General features: G+C 55.9%; 1 pseudogene across 1 annotated transcript; it reads left to right on the forward strand.

The window, feature by feature from the left end:
* Nucleotides 1-307: 307 nt before the first annotated feature.
* On the forward strand, nt 308-9,074 carry LOC144491262 (retinoic acid receptor gamma-like; annotated as a pseudogene). Its single transcript, XR_013497415.1, has 4 exons — nt 308-485; nt 1,991-2,194; nt 6,257-6,415; nt 8,830-9,074. The product of XR_013497415.1 is annotated as a retinoic acid receptor gamma-like (transcript).
* The last annotated feature ends 2,448 nt before the right edge of the window (nt 9,075-11,522 follow it).

Genomic DNA, 11,522 nt, shown 5'->3' on the forward strand with positions numbered 1-11,522 from the left:
TCTCTCTGTCCCTCTCTGTCTCTCTCTCTCTCTCACTATCTCTCTCTCTCACTATCTCTCTCTCTGTCTCTCTGTCTCTCTCTCTATTTCTCTGTCTCTGTCTCTCTCTCTGTCTCTCTCTCTCTCTGTCTCTCTCTGTCTCTCTCTCTCTCTCTCTCTGTCTCTCTCTGTCTCTCTCTCTGTCTCTCTCTCTCTGTCTCTCTCTCTGTCTCTCTCTCTCTCTCTCTGTCTCTGTCTCTCTCTGTCTCTCTCTCTCTCTCTCTCTGCCTCTCTCTGACCTGTGTGTGTTCTCTCTCCCCCTTCCCAGAAACTCCAGTGCTGACCACAGGGTCCAGTTGGACCTCGGTCTCTGGGACAAGTTCAGTGAACTGGCTACCAAGTGCATTATCAAAATTGTGGAGTTTGCCAAGCGTCTGCCTGGTTTCACGGCCCTCACCATCGCTGACCAGATCACCCTGCTCAAAGCCGCCTGTCTGGACATCCTGGTGAGTTCTCAATCTGCGCCCCCCCCCGCCCCTCCTCGCTCTCCCCACAACCCCCACCTCTCGAGGTCAAATGTAACTGGCCTGATTCACAGGTTCGCAGTTTTTTTTTTTAACTGGTCGGTGCAACATCGTGGGCCGAAGGGCCTGTTCTGCGCTGTAATGTTCTATGTTCTACGACACAAAAATTGGTGGAGTTGTGGATAGTGAAGAGGATTAGATCTGGTTTATTATTGTCCCGTGTATCGGGATGCAGTGAAAAGTATTGTTTCTCGCGCTCTGTACCGACAAAGCATACCGTTCATAGAGAAGGAAAGGAGAGGGTGCAGAATGTAGTGTTATAGTCACAGCTCGGGGTGCAGAGAAAGATCAGCTTAACATTAGAGACACAGAGAGAGACAGAGAGACGGAGAGAGACTGAGAGAAAGAGACAAAGAGACAGAGGGAGACAGAGACGGAGAGAGTGAAACTGTTTCCCCAGTGGCAGGAGGGTCGGTAACCAGAGGGTTGCGGAGGTGGGGGGGGGGGAGGGAGGGAGGGAGGGGGCGGGGGGGTGGGGGGACAGATTGAAGAGAATTGGTAAAAGAACCAAATGGCGGGGGGGGGGGGGGGGGGGGGTCCGGGATTAGTGTAGTGAGAGAGAGAGAGAGACTGGGGGGGAGAGAGCGGGGGTGAGAGAGAGGGGGGTCTGGGATTAGTGACACAGAGAGAGACTGGGGGGGGAGAGGGCGGGGTGAGAGAGAAGGGTCTGGGATTAGTGACAGAGAGAGAGAGACTGGGGGAGAGGGCGGGGGTGAGAGAGAGGGGTCTGGGATTAGAGACAGAGAGAGAGAGAGAGAGAGGCTGGGGGGAGAGCGGGGGTGAGAGAGAAGGGTCTGGGATTAGTGACAGAGAGAGAGAGAGAGACTGGGGTGGAGAGCGCGGGGGTGAGAGAGAGGGGTCTGGGATTCGTGACAGAGAGAGAGAGAGACTGGGGGGAGTGGGCGGGGGTGAGAGAGGGGGGTCTGGGATTAGTGACAGAGAGAGAGAGACTGGGGGGAGAGGGCGGGGCTGATGAGAGGGGGATCTGGGATTAGTGACACAGAGAGAGACTGGGGGGGAGAGCGCGGGGGTGAGAGAGAGGGGTCCGGGATTAGTGACAGTGAGAGAGAGAGAGGCTGGGGGGGAGAGCACGGGGGTGAGAGAGAGGGGTCTGGGATTAGTGACACAGAGAGAGAGACTGGGGGAGGGCGCAGGGGTGAGAGAGGGGTGTCCCGGATTAGTGACACAGAGAGAGAGACTGCGGGGGAGATCGCAGGGGGGGGGGGGGGGTGAGAGAGGGGGGGGTCCGGGATTAGTGACAGAGAGAGAGACGGGGGGGGAGAGGGTGGGGGTGAGAGAGGGGGGTCTGGAATTAGTGACAGAGAGAGAGAGACTCGGGGGGAGAGGGTGGGGGTGAGAGAGGGGGGTCTGGGATTAGTGACACAGAGAGAGAGACTGGTACCGAGCTGTGATTGTCTGTTTGACAGATGCTACGGATCTGTATACGGTACACCCCGGAACAGGACACCATGACCTTCTCGGACGGCCCTGACTCTCAACAGGACTCAGATGCACAACGCGGGTTCGGGCCCCTCACTGACCTCCTGTTCGCTTTCGCAACCGGTTACTGCCTCTGGAGATGGACGACACAGAGACAGGACTCCTCAGTGCGATCTGCCTCATCTGCGGAGGTGACTGGAGGGGAGGGAGGGAGGGACATCTGGGAGAGAGGTAGAACACGGGGTTAGATACAGAGTAAAGCTCCCTCTACACTGTCCCCCATCAAACACTCCCAGGACAGGTACAGCACGGGGTTAGATACAGAGTAAAGCTCCCTCTACACTGTCCCCCATCAAACACTCCCAGGACAGGTACAGCACGGGGTTAGATACAGAGTAAAGCTCCCTCTACACTGTCCCCCATCAAACACTCCCAGGACAGGTACAGCACGGGGTTAGATACAGAGTAAAGCTCCCTCTACACTGTCCCCCCCATCAAACACTCCCAGGACAGGTACAGCACGGGGTTAGATACAGAGTAAAGCTCCCTCTACACTGTCCCCATCAAACACTCCCAGGACGGGTACAGCACGGGGTTAGATACAGAGTAAAGCTCCCTCTACACTGTCCCCATCAAACACTCCCAGGACAAGTACAGCACGGGGTTAGATACAGAGTAAAGCTCCCTCTGCACTGTCCCCAACAAACACTCCCAGGACAGGTACAGCACGGGGTTATATACAGAGTAAAGCTCCCTCTACACTGTCCCCATCAAACACTCCCAGGACGGGTACAGTCACGGGGTTAGATACAGAGTAAAGCTCCTTCTACACTGTCCCCCATCAAACACTCCCAGGACAGGTACAGCACGGGGTTAGATACAGAGTAAAGCTCCCTCTACACTGTCCCCCATCAAACACTCCCAGGACAGGTACAGCACGGGGTTAGATACAGAGTAAAGCTCCCTCTACACTGTCCCCATCAAACACTCCCAGGACAGGTACAGCACGGGGTTAGATACAGAGTAAAGCTCCCTCTACACTGTCCCCATCAAACACTCCCAGGACAGGTACAGCACGGGGTTAGATACAGAGTAAAGCTCCCTCTACACTGTCCCCATCAAACACTCCCAGGACAGGTACAGCACGGTGTTAGATACAGAGTAAAGTTCCCTCTACACTGTCCCCATCAAACACTCCCAGGACAGGTACAGCACGGGGTTAGATACAGAGTAAAGCTCCCTCTACACTGTCCCTCCATCAAACACTGCCAGGACAGGTACAGCACGGGGTTAGATACAGAGTAAAGCTCCCTCTACACTGTCCCCATCAAACACTCCCAGGACAGGTACAGCACGGTGTTAGATACAGAGTAAAGTTCCCTCTACACTGTCCCCATCAAACACTCCCAGGACAGGTACAGCACGGTGTTAGATACAGAGTAAAGTTCCCTCTACACTGTCCCCATCAAACACTCCCAGGACAGGTACAGCACGGGGTTAGATACAGAGTAAAGCTCCCTCTACACTGTCCCTCCATCAAACACTGCCAGGACAGGTACAGCACGGGGTTAGATACAGAGTAAAGCTCCCTCTACACTGTCCCCAACAAACTCTCCCAGGACAGGTACAGCACGGTGTTAGATACAGAGTAAAGTTCCCTCTACACTGTCCCCATCAAACACTCCCAGGACAGGTACAGCACGGGGTTAGATACAGAGTAAAGCTCCCTCTACACTGTCCCCCATCAAACACTGCCAGGACAGGTACAGCACGGGGTTAGATACAGAGTAAAGCTCCCTCTACACTGTCCCCCATCAAACACTCCCAGGACAGGTACAGCACGGGGTTAGATACAGAGTAAAGCTCCCTCTACACTGTCCCCATCAAACACTCCCAGGACAGGTACAGCACGGTGTTAGATACAGAGTAAAGTTCCCTCTACACTGTCCCCATCAAACACTCCCAGGACAGGTACAGCACGGGGTTAGATACAGAGTAAAGCTCCCTCTACACTGTCCCTCCATCAAACACTGCCAGGACAGGTACAGCACGGGGTTAGATACAGAGTAAAGCTCCCTCTACACTGTCCCCAACAAACTCTCCCAGGACAGGTACAGCACGGTGTTAGATACAGAGTAAAGTTCCCTCTACACTGTCCCCATCAAACACTCCCAGGACAGGTACAGCACGGGGTTAGATACAGAGTAAAGCTCCCTCTACACTGTCCCCCCATCAAACACTGCCAGGACAGGTACAGCACGGGGTTAGATACAGAGTAAAGCTCCCTCTACACTGTCCCCATCAAACACTCCCAGGACAGGTACAGCACGGGGTTAGATACAGAGTAAAGCTCCCTCTACACTGACCCCAACAAACACTCCCAGGACAGGTACAGCACGGGGTTAGATACAGAGTAAAGCTCCCTCTACACTGTCCCCATCAAACACTCCCAGGACAGGTACAGCACGGGGTTAGATACAGAGTAAAGCTCCCTCTACACTGTCCCCCATCAAACACTCCCAGGACAGATACAGCACGGGGTTAGATACAGAGTAAAGCTCCCTCTACACTGTCCCCATCAAACACTCCCAGGACAGATACAGCACGGGGTTAGATACAGAGTAAAGCTCCCTCTACACTGTCCCCATCAAACACTCCCAGGACAGATACAGCACGGGGTTAGATACAGAGTAAAGCTCCCTCTACACTGTCCCCAACAAACACTCCCAGGACAGGTACAGCACGGGGTGAGATACAGAGTAAAGCTCCCTCTACACTGTCCCCATCAAACACTTCCAGGACAGGTACAGCACGGGGTTAGATACAGAGTAAAACTCCCTCTACACTATTCCCCATCAAACACTCCCAGGACAGGTACAGCACGGGGTTAGATACAGAGTAAAGCTCCCTCTACACTGTCCCCATCAAACACTCCCAGGACAGGTACAGCACGGGGCTAGATACAGAGTAAAGCTCCCTCTACACTGTCCCCCATCAAACACTCCCAGGACAGGTACAGCACGGGGTTAGATACAGAGTAAAGCTCCCTCTACACTGTCCCCCATCAAACACTCCCAGGACAGGTACAGCATGGTGTGAGATACAGAGTAAAGCTCCCTCTACACTGTCCCCATCAAACACTCCCAGGACAGGTACAGCACGGGGTTAGATACAGAGTAAAGCTCCCCCTACACTGTCCCACATCAAACACTCCCAGGACAGGTACAGCACGGGGTTAGATACAGAGTAAAGCTCCCTCTACACTGTCCCCCATCAAACACTCCCAGGACAGGTACAGCACGGGGTTAGATACAGAGTAAAGCTCCCCCTACACTGTCCCCATCAAACACTCCCAGGACAGGTACAGCACGGGGTTAGATACAGAGTAAAGCTCCCCCTACACTGTCCCCCATCAAACACTGTCAGGACAGGTACAGAACGGGGTTAGATACAGAGTAAAGCTCCCTCTACACTGTCCCCATCAAACACTCCCAGGACAGGTACAGCACGGGGTTAGATACAGAGTAAAGCTCCCTCTACACTGTCCGCATCAAACACTCCCAGGACAGGTACAGCACGGGGTTAGATACAGAGTAAAGCTCCCTCTACACTGTCCCCATCAAACACTCCCAGGACAGGTACAGCACGGTGTTAGATACAGAGTAAAGCTCCCTCTACACTGTCCCCCATCAAACACTCCCAGGACAGGTACAGCACGGGGTTAGATACAGAGTAAAGCTCCCTCCACACTGTCCCCATCAAACACTCCCAGGACAGGTACAGCACGGGGTTAGATACAGAGTAAAGCTCCCTCTACACTGTCCCCATCAAACACTCCCAGGACAGGTACAGCACGGGGTTAGATACAGAGTAAAGCTCCCTCTACACTGTCCCCATCAAACACTCCCAGGACAGGTACAGCACGGGGTTAGATACAGAGTAAAGCTCCCTCTACACTGTCCCCCATCAAACACTCCCAGGACAGGTACAGCACGGGGTTCGATACAGAGTAAAGCTCCCTCTACACTGTCCCCCATCAAACACTCCCAGGACAGGTACAGCACGGGGTTAGATACAGAGTAAAGCTCCCTCTACACTGTCCCCATCAAACACTCCCAGGACAGGTACAGCACGGGGTTAGATACAGAGTAAAGCTCCCTCTACACTGTCCCCCATCAAACACTCCCAGGACAGGTACAGCACGGGGTTAGATACTAACCGTCTCTCTCTCTCTTTCTCCATTTGTGGTGTAGACCGGATGGATCTGGAACAACCGGAGAAGGTAGACCAGTTACAGGAACCTCTCCTGGAAGCTCTCAAAGTCTACGCGAGGAAACGGAGACCAGAGAAACCCTACATGTTCCCTCGGATGTTAATGAAAATTACTGACCTCAGAGGAATCAGTGCCAAAGGTGAGAGGGCAGCTACTGGGCAGTGAGGGGGAGTCACTACGGGGCAGCGTGAGAGGCAGAGACTGATAGTCACCCTCTCAGTTTGGGTCTCTCTCTCTGCCTCTCTCTGTCTCTCTGCCTCTCTCTCTCTGTATCTCTCTCTCTGCCTCGCTCTCTGCCACTCTCTCTCTCTCCCTCTCTGTCTCTCTCTCTCTCTGTGTCTCTCCCTCTCTTTCTCTTTCTTGGTCTCACTCTGTCTCTACCTCTCTCTCTGACTCTCTGTCTCTCTCTCTCTCTCTGTGTCTCTCCCTCTGTCTCTGTCTCTCTCGCTCTGTCTGTCTGTCTCTCTCTCTATCTCTCTCTGTCTGTCTCTCTCTCTTTGTCTCTCTCTCTCGCTCTGTGTCTCTCTCTCTCTCTGTGTCTCTCCCTCTCTCTCTGTCTCTCTCTCTGTCTCTGTCTTGCTCTCTCTCTCTGTCTCGCTCTCTCTCTCTCTCTCTGTCTCTCTCTCTGTCTCTCTCTATCTGTCTCTCTCTCTCTCAGTCTCTCTCTCTCTCTGTCTCTCTCTCTCTCTCTCTGTTTCTCTCTCTGTCTCTGTCTCTCTCTCTCTCTCTCTATGTCTCACTCTCTCTCTGTCTTGCTCTCTCTCTCTCTGTCTCTCTCTCTCTATCTGTCTCTCTCTCTCTATCTGTCTCTCTCTCTCTCTCTCTATGTGTGTGTCTCTCTGTCTCTCTCTCTCTCTGTCTCTCTCTCTCTCTGTCTCTCTCTCTCTCTGTCTCTCTCTCTCTCTCTCTGTTTCTCTCTCTGTCTCTGTCTCTCTCTCTCTCTATGTCTCACTCTCTCTCTGAGAGAGTGTGGCACAATGGTTAGCACCGCTGCCTTACAACGGCAGAGACGCGGGTTCAATTCTGGCCTCGGTCACTATCTGTGTGTTCAAAGAACAAAGAAAATTCCAGCACAGGAACAGGCCCTTCGGCCCTCCTGCACCCACCATGCTGCCCCCCCCCCCTGTCTGAACTAAAACCCCCTACCCTTCCGGGGACCGTATCCCTCTATTCCCATCCTATTCATCTATTTGTCCAGACGCCCCTTAAAACTCACTATCGTATCGGCTTCCACTCCCTCCCCCGGCAGCGAGTTCCAGGCACTCACCACCCTCTGTGTAAAAACACCTGCCTCGTACATCTCCTTTAAACCTTGCCCCCTCGCACCTTAAACCTGTGCCCCCCCCCCCCCCCTAGTAATTGACTCTTCCACCCTGGGGGGAAAAAGCTTCTGACTATCCACTCTGTCCATGCCCCTCATAATCTTGTAGACTTCTATCAGGTCTCCCCTCAACCTCCGTCGTGCCATGTTCTCCCCGTGTCTGTGTGGGTTTCCTCCGGGTGTTCCAGTTTCCTCCCACAGTCTGAAAGACGTGCTGGTTAGGGTGGATTGGCCATGCTAAATTGTCCCTTAGTGTCCAAAGATGTGTAGGTTAGGGTGGATTGGCCATGTTAAATTGTCCCTTAGTGTCCAAAGATGTGTAGGTTAGGGTGGATTGGCCATGTTAAATTGTCCCTTAGTGTCCAAAGATGTGTAGGTTAGGGTGGATTGGCCGTGCTAAATTGTCCCTTAGTGTCCAAAGATGTGTAGATTAGGGTGGATTGGCCGTGCTAAATTGTCCCTTAGTGTCCAAAGATGTGCAGGTTAGGGTGGATTGGCCATGCTAAATTGCCCCTTAGTGACCAAAGATGTGCAGGTTAGGGTGGATTGGCCATGCTAAATTGTCCCTTAGTGTCCAAAGATGTGTAGGTTAGGGTGGATTGGCCGTGCTAAATTGTCCCTTAGTGTCCAAAGATGTGTAGATTAGGGTGGATTGGCCGTGCTAAATTGTCCCTTAGTGTCCAAAGATGTGTAGGTTAGGGTGGATTGGCCATGCTAAATTGTCCCTTAGTGTCCAAAGATGTGTAGGTTAGGGTGGATTGGCCATGCTAAATTGTCCCTTAGTGTCCCAAAGATGTGCAGGTTAGGGTGGATTGGCCGTGCTAAATTGTCCCTTAGTGTCCAAAGATGTGTAGGTTAGGGTGGATTGGCCATGCTAAATTGTCCCTTAGTGTCCAAAGATGTGTAGGTTAGGGTGGATTGGCCATGCTAAATTGTCCCTTAGTGTCCAAAGATGTGCAGGTTAGGGGGATTGGCCATGCTAAATTGTCCCCTTAGTGACCAAAGATGTGTAGGTTAGGGTGGATTGGCCATGCTAAATTGTCCCTTAGTGTTGGGGGACTAGCTCAGGATAAATCCATGGGGTTACGGGGTTAGGGCCTGGGTGGGATTGTGGTCGGTGCTCACCCGACGGGGCCGAATGGCCTCCTTCTGCAATGTAGGGATTGCAGTAGGATAACTCCAGTCTAATCTGACCCCTTCCCTCCTCTCCCCACCCCCCCCTTCCCTGGCAGGTGCCGAGCGAGCCATTACCCTCAAGATGGAGATTCCGGGACCTATGCCGCCCTTGATCCGGGAGATGCTGGAGAATCCGGATGCGCTGGGGACCGAGGAGACGGAGGGCAAGGAAGAGGAGGAAGAGGAGGAGGAGGGAGGAGAAGAAGGGGAAGGACCCATCCAGCCCCGTCTCGGCTCTGTAACCGCCGGCCGGCTTGGGACATGGACTGACGTATGCGTGGCGGTGCCGGGGGGGGGGCGGGTGGGGGGGAGCGGGTGGGGGTGTGCGTGGTGGGTGGGGGGGGCGGGGGTGCCCCCCCCGCGGGGTGAGGAAGAAATCCTCCAGATCTTCACCGGACATTTCAAAAACCCAGACGAGGCTATCTGGCATGCGTATCATCCTGACAATCCCCGTGCTGTGCTCGCCTCCACAATCCCCCCCCCCCCCCCCCCCCCCCCCCCCCCCCCCCCCCCCTGGCCAAAACGCGGGGACCATTGGCAGTCGAAGTGGACGTCACCCCTGGTGGGAGGGGTGGTCTTTCCAAAGAGATCTCTCTCGGGCATTGGATCTGGGAGGAGGTGGCTGGGGGTGGGGTGGGGGGGGGGGGGGGGGGGCTTTCTAACTAGGGGTTGGGGGTGGGATGGGGAGGTGCCTACTGGGTGCTGGTGTGGGGGGAGGTGATAGGGTAGGGAAATCGGTGCTCGCTTATAACTGGACATATTCCTCGGGATTCGCAGACCCCATGTCACCACTGTCCCCTCCCCCCCTCCTCCACTCCTCCTCATTCACTCCTCCCTTCCTCCTGTGTGTGAGAGAGAGTGTGTGTGTGAGAGAGAGAGTGTGTGAGTGACAGAGAGTGTGTGTGAGAGAGAGTGCGTGTGAGAGAGAGAGTGCGTGTGAGAGAGAGTGTGTGTGAGAGAGAGAGAGAGTGTGTGTGAGAGAGAGTGTGTGTGTGAGAGAGTGAGTGTGTGAGAGAGTGAGTGTGTGAGTGACAGAGAGTGCGTGTGAGAGAGAGAGTGCGTGTGAGAGAGAGAGTGCGTGAGAGAGTGAGTGTGTGAGTGACAGAGAGTGCGTGTGAGAGAGAGAGTGCGTGTGAGAGAGAGAGTGCGTGTGAGAGGGAGTGCGTGTGAGGGAGTGCGTGTGAGAGGGAGTGCGTGTGAGAGGGAGTGCGTGTGAGAGGGAGTGCGTGTGAGAGGGAGTGCGTGTGAGAGGGAGTGCGTGTGAGAGGGAGTGCGTGTGAGAGGGAGTGCGTGTGAGAGGGAGTGCGTGTGAGAGGGAGTGCGTGTGAGAGGGAGTGCGTGTGTGAGAGGGAGTGCGTGTGAGAGGGAGTGCGTGTGAGAGGGAGTGCGTGTGAGAGGGAGTGCGTGTGAGAGGGAGTGCGTGTGAGAGGGAGTGCGTGTGAGAGGGAGTGCGTGTGAGAGGGAGTGCGTGTGAGAGGGAGTGCGTGTGAGAGGGAGTGCGTGTGAGAGGGAGTGCGTGTGAGAGGGAGTGCGTGTGAGAGGGAGTGCGTGTGTGAGAGGGAGTGCGTGTGAGAGGGAGTGCGTGTGAGAGGGAGTGCGTGTGAGAGGGAGTGCGTGTGAGAGGGAGTGCGTGTGAGAGGGAGTGCGTGTGAGAGGGAGTGCGTGTGTGAGAGGGAGTGCGTGTGTGAGAGAGAGAGTGCGTGTGGGCACAATAGTGTCAGGTGTAAGATTCTCCCTCCCTCTCCTCCCTCCCTCCCTCCCTCACCTACTCTCTCCCTCCCCTCCCCCCCTCCCTCTCTCCCTCATTCCCTCCCTCTCTCACTTCCTCCCTCAGCCTGGAGTTTCATTCTCAGTTGCGTTCTCATTTCGGGGGTGGGGGGTGACGGGGGGTGTGGGGATGGGGGGGTCGGTGATTTGCTGTCTGTGTTAGGGGGAGGGGGCGAAGTGTGGGGGGGGGGTGCTGGGTGGGTGAAACCGGGCTCGGGGGGGTGCGGGGGTGCAGTGAAGGGAAGGGTGAGGGGGGGGGGGGGAGTGTGGGGGGCTGTGGGGGGGGGGGAGTATGAGTGGTAGGGGGAGGTGAGACCTGGCGGTGGGGGAAGGAGAGGGGAGGGGGGGTGTGGAGAGGTTGGGGGGAGTGTGGGTGGAGGGGGGTGTGTGGGGGGAGGAGTGTGGGGGGGGGCGGCTGTGTGGGTGAGATCGGCCTGGGGGGGGCGGGTGCGGAGGGGCTGGGGGTGTGTGGGTGGAAGGGGGAGTGTGGGGGAGGAGTGTGGGGGAGGAGTGTGGGGGGGGGCTGTGTGGGGGGGGGGTGCGGAGGGGCTGGAGGGTGTGTGGGTGGAAGGGGGAGTGTGGGGGAGGAGTGTGGGGGGGGCTGTGTGGGGGGGGGTGCGGAGGGGCTGGAGGGTGTGTGGGTGGAAGGGGGAGTGTGGGGGAGGAGTGTGGGGGGGGGCTGTGTGGGGGGGGGTGCGGAGGGGCTGGAGGGTGTGTGGGTGGAAGGGGGAGTGTGGGGGAGGAGTGTGGGGGGGGGCTGTGTGGGGGGGGGTGCGGAGGGGCTGGAGGGTGTGTGGGTGGAAGGGGGAGTGTGGGGGAGGAGTGTGGGGGGGGGGCTGTGTGGGGGGGGGGGGTGCGGAGGGGCTGGAGGGTGTGTGGGTGGAAGGGGGAGTGTGGGGGAGGAGTGTGGGGGGGGCTGTGTGGGGGGGGGGTGCGGAGGGGCTGGAGGGTGTGTGGGTGGAAGGGGGGAGTGTGGGGCGGA

This window comes from Mustelus asterias, unplaced genomic scaffold, assembly GCF_964213995.1.
Source record: "Mustelus asterias unplaced genomic scaffold, sMusAst1.hap1.1 HAP1_SCAFFOLD_4861, whole genome shotgun sequence".
NCBI classification, from domain to species: Eukaryota; Metazoa; Chordata; class Chondrichthyes; order Carcharhiniformes; family Triakidae; genus Mustelus; species Mustelus asterias.